Raw genomic sequence first — 9,124 nt, 5'->3', positions numbered from 1 at the left:
ACCTGATGCCTTCAATGGAAAAATGATTGAAAAGAAAAATCGAAGCTGATTTTATCTCTAACAATTAGTACGTAGTTTTATAACTAAGTAACAATACAGAATCTAACAATCAGTACGTAGTTTAATAACTAAGTAACAGTAGAGAATCTAACAATTAGTACGTAGTTTAATAACTAAGTAACAATAGAGAATCTAACAATCAGTACGTAGTTTAATAACTAATTAACAGTAGAGAATCTAACAATTAGTACGTAGTTTAATAACTAAGTAACAATAGGGAATCTAAGAATCATTACGTAGTTTAATAACAATAGAGAATCTAACAATTAGTACGTAGTTTAATAACTAAGTAACAATAGAGAATCTAACAATTGGTACGTAGTTTAATAACTAAGTAACAATAGAGAGAATCTAACAATTAGTACGTAGTTTAATAACAATGGAGAATCTAACAATTCGTTTCATGAAGTTACCAGGATTCGGTGATGGCTTCAGTTAATTACAGAAAAGAAATACCATGTATTTCTATACGTTTCATGTATTTTGTTGTACAAAATATAAACTTATCAAGTAGCCAACAGTCTGCTGAATAGAAGGGAAGATGAAGATTAGAAATGTAAGGATGTTGATGGGTTTCAACAAAAAACAATGAAATATCGCCCATTCTGATCCACCGTACCATAAGTCCAAAATATCCATGAGAAACACTGATGAATGTATGAGAGCCGGACTTTTCAAAATCCTGTATACTCGTATAATTCAATCACCAGATTCGAAGTGAACCTGCTCCACATGAAGCATTCAATCTCTGTTGAATACGTTAGAGCCGGACCTTTCAAAATTCTGTATATAATTCAATCACCAGATTCGAAGTGAACCTGCTCCACATGAATCATTCAATCTCTGGTGAATACGTTAGAGCCGGACCTTTCAAAATCCTGTATATAATTCAATTACCAGATTCGAAGTGAACCTGCTCCACATGAAGCATTCAATCTCTGATGAATACGTTAGAGCCGAACCTTTCAAAATCCTGTATATAATTCAATTACCAGATTCGAAGTGAACCTGCTCCACATGAATCATTCAATCTCTGGTGAATACGTTAGAGCCGGACCTTTCAAAATCCTATATATAATTCAATTACCAGATTCGAAGTGAACCTGCTCCACGTGAATCATGCTACCTTTTAATCGGTTAGTGTTGTCAAATGGTTTTCTTTAGTGGATGTAACCTATTGTTATTTCTAAGAACAGTATCATTGATTATACCTTATTGAAACTTAACTATATTTCATCAACTGAGAAACTTCAATCTAAATAATGAAATACGACAGTGAAAACTACTTTTTTACATATTATACCTAATTATCTATAAATACACACATACATTAAAAAAAAATTAAATTCTATTGTATGTTTGTTTGTTTTTAGAATTTTTGCGCAAAAGTACGTGCGGATAGCTGTCCCAAAAACTGACATACTAGAGAGAGAGAGAGAGAGAAGGCAGCTGGTCAATAGCATCCACCGCTACCTTTTAGCCTAATCTTGTCTGATAGAATTGTGGAATTTGTCCGTCACTCGTAAAGCGCACGCACGGCTTCAAAATACAAAACGTATTTTTTTCACGACAAAGGGACGCGAACCATGGCTACTGTGTCCACCTACCTTTTCACTGACAAACCTACACTAGTGACACTCCGGTTCATTTTGAAGAGACGAATCAAACTGCTGATGAAATCAAAGTGTTAATTAAATCGAACTGCTAGTTAAATCAAACTGCTAATTAAATCAAACTGCTGTTAAATCAAACTGCTTGTTAAATCAAGCTGCTAATTAAATCAAACTGCTAGTTAAATCAAACTACTAATTCACTCAAACTGCTAATTACACGTTTTAAAATACCTCACGGTATTTTAAACAAGAAACCACTGATAAGTACTGCAAAAAATAATAATATATGTTCACTAAAAAGAAGTTCTGTAGTATTCAGTGTCATCTAAATGTTTTCATGAAATCATACAGATACGTATTTATGTTTAAAGACAAATTATAATATTAAACTTCTACCCGTATTATGTACTGTGTGTAAAAATAGCAATAAAAATATATAATTTCTATACTTAAAAAAAAACAAAACAGTTTGTTTGTTAAGTGCAAAGCTACATAACGGGCTGTCTGTGTTCTGCCCACCGTGGGTATCGAAACCAGATTTTGAGCGTTATAAGCCTCAGACTTATCGCCGAGCCACCGGAGGGGGGGGAATAGTTTGAATAATGATAATAATTATATATACACACTTATATATATACATTAAATTAATATTAACTTCGATCAAAGCAAGCTATGTACTTATGTAAGACCTAAACTAATCAGGCCTGACATAGCGTGGTGGTTAGGGCGTTAGACCTGCGGGTCGTAGGTTCCAGTCTCGTCATCGAATGTGATTACCCTTTCATGCGTGGGAGCGTTATAATGTTACGTTCAATCTCACTTTTCTTTGGTAAGGAGTAGCCCAAGAATTGACAGTAGGTGGTGTTGACTTGCTGCCCCCCTCTCGTCTATCAATTCTAAATTAAAGAAGGTTAACGCAAATAGACCTCGAGTAGCTTTTCGCGAACTTCAACTAAACAAACAAACTAAAAACCAACTTGGCAAACAGTGTAGCTAACTAAATATGCTTTTGTTACGTAACATACAGTTGCTAAGCTGAGAAAGCTAATTTCATTTGTTCGAACTAAGCTAAGGCGGCAACAACAATTTTTTATTTTTTTAAAAAAAGGTCACAGTTATAAAAACGAAATATGTATGGATAACAGATATGAGAGTTTTGTAACTATTACGGTTGCCGGGAAATATGCGATATTATATTTGAAATAATAACAGTTATGTATCATGATAATAAATATGGAACGGAAAACCTTTACTCTGTAACCCATTTCAATAGAAAATTACAAACCTCCTATTAACGTAAAGAATCAATAAATCTTCATTTCACACAGTGTAAAAGAACTGGTTTCACTATCTAAAAAAACCAAAAAAAAGTAAAGAAAATGAAATGTATATATATATTAATTTGGAGGTGTTTAATTTAGGGCTATTTCAGAATCGTGTACGGCTAAGTGAAGTTTAGATTAACCTATTTATTGATTACCGTTTCAGAGAAACAGCAACCAGGGCTTCGTGCAGATGATCTATTTGTAACGATATACTTCTAGTGTCATTTGATTGAGGTTGCTGAGAATGATGGAATGAGCGTGTTCTTCGATCGTGCAGGCGAAATTAACGTTAATGGTTTTCATATAAACAACAAAAAAGGGAGAGAGAAACTGGACAAGATGGCAAGTGTTTATGTTCAAATAAAAAACAACAAAGAACCACGAAAGAAAGAACAGAATAACGTTAGATGAAACACAAGAAACATTGAACTAGGCATGTAAACATTTCAAAAAGAAACTAATGTGTATTAGAAAGAAAAAAAATGCAGAAAAATATCAATCAATTATTTTTACAATTAAGACAAGCCGTAAATAAAAACATATTAACTTGTAAAATAATTAAGAACATATATAAAACTAACTTATTTTACAATTGAAAATGAAAACAACTTATTACAAGTGTTATTAAATTCATTAATCAATTAAAAAAATGAGATGAAATTACGTAACCAAGATTTAAGTTTCCTTGATATTATTAAGTAATCGGTGGAAAAAAAAAGTGGGAAAGAGTATTAAGCAAATATAAAATGTGGAAATATAAACCAAAACAAGTATTTATGTTTTCTGTAAATGTATTTCAAGTATATAGCTGGATTCTGTAAAAAACAACAACAAAAAACACGTGTACATTTATACGCAAGATCCACGACCCTCCTCTCGATGGCCTAGTCGTGTGTTTGAGGTCTATCTCTACCGTGGGCACTGATCAGACAGATAGAATATAAATTTCATCAGAAAGCTTATTTTTGATTTCATGATTCCATTCAACTGAGGCTTGGCATGGGCTGGTGGTTAGGACGCTCGATTCACAATCTGAGGGTCGGGAGTTCGAATCCCCGTCACCGAACATGCTAAGGAGTTCAAATTCGATGACGAGGAACCCACTTTGAGACTAATAATGGCTGGAGACGGCTTGAATGGGTAATGAAGAAAAACTTTAATATAACAGTTCTTATATTTTGATGGCTAATCTCACCATTTCTTGGTGAAAGAGAAGTTCAAGAGGTGGCGGTGGGTGGTGTTGACTAGCAACATAAAATCATTCAATATGATGAAATATAAGATACAAAGCACGTGAATTCTCTTGTTGCCGTTTTTAATTTCTTGCTAGGTAAGCGAAATCCGAAGGTATTTTCAAGTCAGTGTAAAGAGGTTCTATATTACACCTTCAAATACCAAGGTGTAATATAGAACCTCTTTACACTAACTCTTTAATGAAATATATTACTCTGTCCATTTATTTTTCATATACCAAAAATAAATGGACAGAGTAATATATTTCATTAAAGAGTTAGTGTAAAGAGGTTCTATATTACACCTTCATATACCAAAAATAAATGGACAAAGTAATATATTTCGTTAAAGGACAGCCTATAGTTTCAGCCAAGGTAAACTAATAAAGTGAGTGTTGTCAAATTCTTTAAGTAAATAAATATATAATGGCTAAAATGCTCTTGAAAGTAAACAGTGAAGAGGAAACGCAGAATTAAATTCTCAAAATGTGTCAAACCCTCTTTGTTTTATTCTTAGATTATATAGGGAATAATGTCTTTGTACTGAAACTTCGTATAACTATAAAAGTGTAGAGCATCCGGAAATTAATTAACCAAAGTTCTATTTGGGCGGGTCAATTTATTAACGCAATTTCCGGACATTTTGTATGATCTCAATTTTTTTTTCTCAAATATAACACAACGACAAAAGAACATCAGCTATCTAAAGAACTAAACATTTCTGTTTTCGTCGTAAAACGCCTCAGGTGTCAGAATAGGACATTTTTAAATAATAACGTAATACTATTTAGCCCCCCCCCCCTCCTACAGTGGCACAGCGGTATGTCTGCGGACTTACACCGCTAGAAACCGGATTTCTATACCCGTGGTGGGCAGAGCACAGATAGCCCATTGTGTAGCTTTGTGCTTAACTTCAAACAAGCATTACTATTAAATATGAATAGTATTATATTAGTCACGTTTTTAATGTTCTTGTGCTCATAATAAAATACTTTTGTAAGAAACGAAATAGTAAACTGTTACAAAATATTTTTTGCCTTAAAAATCGTTTTTAATGCAATGTTTTTTTATATCAAAGAGAAACGAGAAGTAGTATTTAATTTTTGCGCCTGTTTTTCCTTGATGTGGAGTCACTTCACGTAAACTGACGACCATAAGATGACCCATCTATTTAGGACTAAGAAATTTATACCAGGAAATCAGAATAATTTTAATCATCAAGTTTGCCCCCGAAAAAAAAAGGTCCACCTTTCGAAAGCGTTCGAGTTATAGGGTATTGTATTTTTAACCGTCAAGAATAGGCACAGAAAAAAAAAAAGAACAATGGACACGCATCAACAAAATAGTAAAAACAGTATCTTATCCAATTCGAAAAATAAATAATTATGACATTTGTGACTAAAAATTTGATTATTTTCTTATTGTTGTATGTGGAAAAAGAGAAATACGGAAGTTTCAACTTAAAAGAATAAAGTAAAATGCAAGGTCTAACGATCAAGTTTAAGCTTATTTAGCGAGATAAGTCAAAGGAGAAATATAACAATTATTGTTGTCATTTGTATGTCATTACAGTCTTTTTTATTGTTAGTATCCTAAAAGACGTGTGTTTTTTATTGTTATTATCATAATAGACGTGTGTTTTTATTGTTATTATCATAATAGACGTGTGTTTTTATTCTTATTATTATAATAGACGCATGTTTTTATTCTTATTATCATAATAGACACATTTTTTATTGTTATTATCGTATTAGACGCGTGTTTTATTGTTATTATCATAATAGACGCGTTTTTTATTGTTATTATCATATTAGACGCGTGTTTTTATTGTTATTATCATAATAGACGCGTTTTTTATTGTTATTATCAAAATAGACGAGTTTTTATTGTTATTATCAAAATAGACGCGTTTTTATTGTTATCATCATATTAGACGCGTGTTTTTATTGTTATCATCATAATAGACGTGTTTTTTATTGTTATTACCATCCTCTCCTTTTTGATTAAGCTGCGAATCACGAAACTCTCTTCCCTTGAAAACATAACTGCGTTTTTATTAGTAATACCAACACGATGTCTCAGTTATAAAACTATCTTTATGTATTGATAAATTCTAAAGATAGACAGGAAAATATATTAAACTTTCAAACTTAATAATTTCACGTTTCCAGTAAATCATAGCATTAATAACAAACTTCTAGCGATATCCCAGTTCGAGATCTGTTTTATTTATTGGAGATACAAATTACTCTGTTTTGAAACAGATCATTGGAACACGATGAACATTTCATGATTTTTAAACTAAAAATTGAACATTGGTCAGTGCAAGTCTTTAGTAATTTAGTAAGACAAAAATCTCATTCTGTAGAGAATTCGGTTCTGTTATTGCTGACGTTAGCGCCCTCATCTAGAATTTTGGACAAACAATTTCAGAATAAATCGTTAACAGGTGACACATTTGAACTGGTCTGTATTTGTTTTATTTTATTGTTGTTGTGCGATGAACCAGTAAAGAAGAGACCAGTTTAAAAGGATGTCGTGTTCTATTTACAGGGGTAAGCCCTTGGCCAAATTTATGTAATCTATTATATTATCGTTAGTGAACTTTATCAACAACCATAGCATGTAATCTGTTATATTATCGTTAATTAACGTTATACACACTATAGCATGCATTCTATAATATTAATTAACTCTATATACACCACAGCGAGTAATCTGTTATATTATCGTTAATTAACGTTATACACACTATAGCATGCAATCTATAATAAAATTGTTAATTAACTCTATATACACCACAGCGAGTAATCTGTTATATTATCGTTAATTAACTTTATACACACCAATCGTAGTATACCCAGCTTTAAATGATAAATTACATCCGTAAGAGATTAATTTGTGCGTAAAACAGTTAACCTAGCATGTCAATCAGTGTTTTATAACTGCTAATAAACACGTTCTGATTCAATTAAGCACGATATTCATAGGTTACTAGTTTAAAACACAGTATTACTAATAGGTTACTAGTTTAAATCACAGTATTACTAATAGGTTACTAGTTTAAATCACAGTATTACTCAAAGGTTACTAGTTTAAAACACAGTATTACTCATAGATTACTAGTTTAAAACATAGTATTACTCATAGGTTACTAGTTTAAAACATAGTATTACTCATAGGTTACCAGATTAAAATTTTTGATTTTTTAACACCTTTAAATAATTATATACTTAAATATTTCAGCATTATTTAACTGTAGAAGGGATACAGAAATTGATCAAAGACATCAGATGCCATGAGCATAATAAACATCCTAATTTTACATTTAATGCAGTGGAAAAGTAAGTAAAACAGAAACGTATAATGGATTATATGTTCTGTGCCCACCACGGGTATCGAAACCTGGTTTCTACAAGTACCAAAATACCGTGACAGAGTAAAACAAGTAGCACAGAACCATTCCTTACGACAAAAGTGTATTTTCTTTGTAGATTTATACTTCGTCATGATGTTGCCCAAAGTGCTATCAAGAAGACTAAAGAAGATGACGACGGTGTGATATGGTGTCTTTTACGTATACTGAAAAATCCCTATAAAAGTAGTATCTCCAATAGTATCGATACTCTTCATTACGTCAGGCCATTCTTGGGTTTGGTATTTAATATAATTTGTTATTTCTTTCGACCCTCTTACGGGAGCCTTCATCGAGCAACAATGTACTGAGGGCCGAAAGCTCGCAGATAAAAGTATTTTAACGAAGAGAAAAGTCCGTGTATAATTCTACATATTAATTTACCTAAGTTATGAGTCTTAAACACCAAATTACAATTTTGTTATTCAGTAAAATTCTCCACTCTTCGAGCAAATGGAAAAACATGAAGTTTTTTGATTATACTTCAATAAATTATGCTGTCGTTAGAACTCGTAATGAGACACCGATTTGATTCTTATACTTCACGTAAAATACAAATTGTGCGACACTTTGAAATCGAATTGGATTTCTTAAAAAATCACAAATAAATTTCTTTTGAAAAAAAAAAACATCTCAGAAAAGCCAAAATCTCTTGCACTCGTGATCCCTTTCAACGTTCTTCTTATATCTAAAGATGAGTCAATGAGTGGAACACTAGACTTTTCTCTCTGGGTGTGACTAAGTAAATACCTCGAACATAGGTGGTATAAGTTTCGACTTTGGAGGAATTTATGTTTAACTTTATTATATTTCTCGGCAGAATTGCTTTTAAAACCTATGGTAAAATTCCTTAAAACATTTCTCGTTGAAGAATGTATTTCATGGTCAAGTAAAATAGACAAATGTGAAATATGCTAAGTACGGTTCTAGCATAGAAGATATAATAAATCTAGTGTACGTCAAACTAGTTGAAATCCTCTGAGATTTCACACTTTTTACACAAACTAGTTGAAATCCTCAGACATTTCACACTTTTTACACAAACCAGTTGAAATCCTCTGAGATTTCATCATACTTTTTACACAGCAGCACTATTACACACAAACACATACACAGAGATTTTTTTTTTAATACTGATTTATGATGATGGAGTTACTTAAGTAAAGCTGTTTGATGTAATCCTAACATGTTTATAATTTCATCTAGTTTCAAACTCGAAAGCAACAAGTACGGTTCTTTTACTGGTACGTTATTAGAAACAGTTTTAAAAAAGTATTGTTTACAGATAAGAGAAATTTCAAGTGAAAAGAAACGGAGAAAAAGTCAATCTTTTCTCAAACGAAACGCCAAGGGATTTTAAACTTAGTAAAATTTCACAGATCAGACTGGCTACCACGTGGCATATGTCGTTTACTAGGTTATTTCAGATATGAAATAGAAAATGTAAATTAACTTAGTTTATTTTAAAAGGTAACCAAA

The sequence above is a fragment of the Limulus polyphemus genome, unplaced genomic scaffold, assembly GCF_000517525.1.
Source record: "Limulus polyphemus unplaced genomic scaffold, Limulus_polyphemus-2.1.2 Scaffold277, whole genome shotgun sequence".
In the NCBI taxonomy this organism is placed as follows: Eukaryota; Metazoa; Arthropoda; class Merostomata; order Xiphosura; family Limulidae; genus Limulus; species Limulus polyphemus.
Note: the sequence above shows the minus strand (reverse complement) of the source record.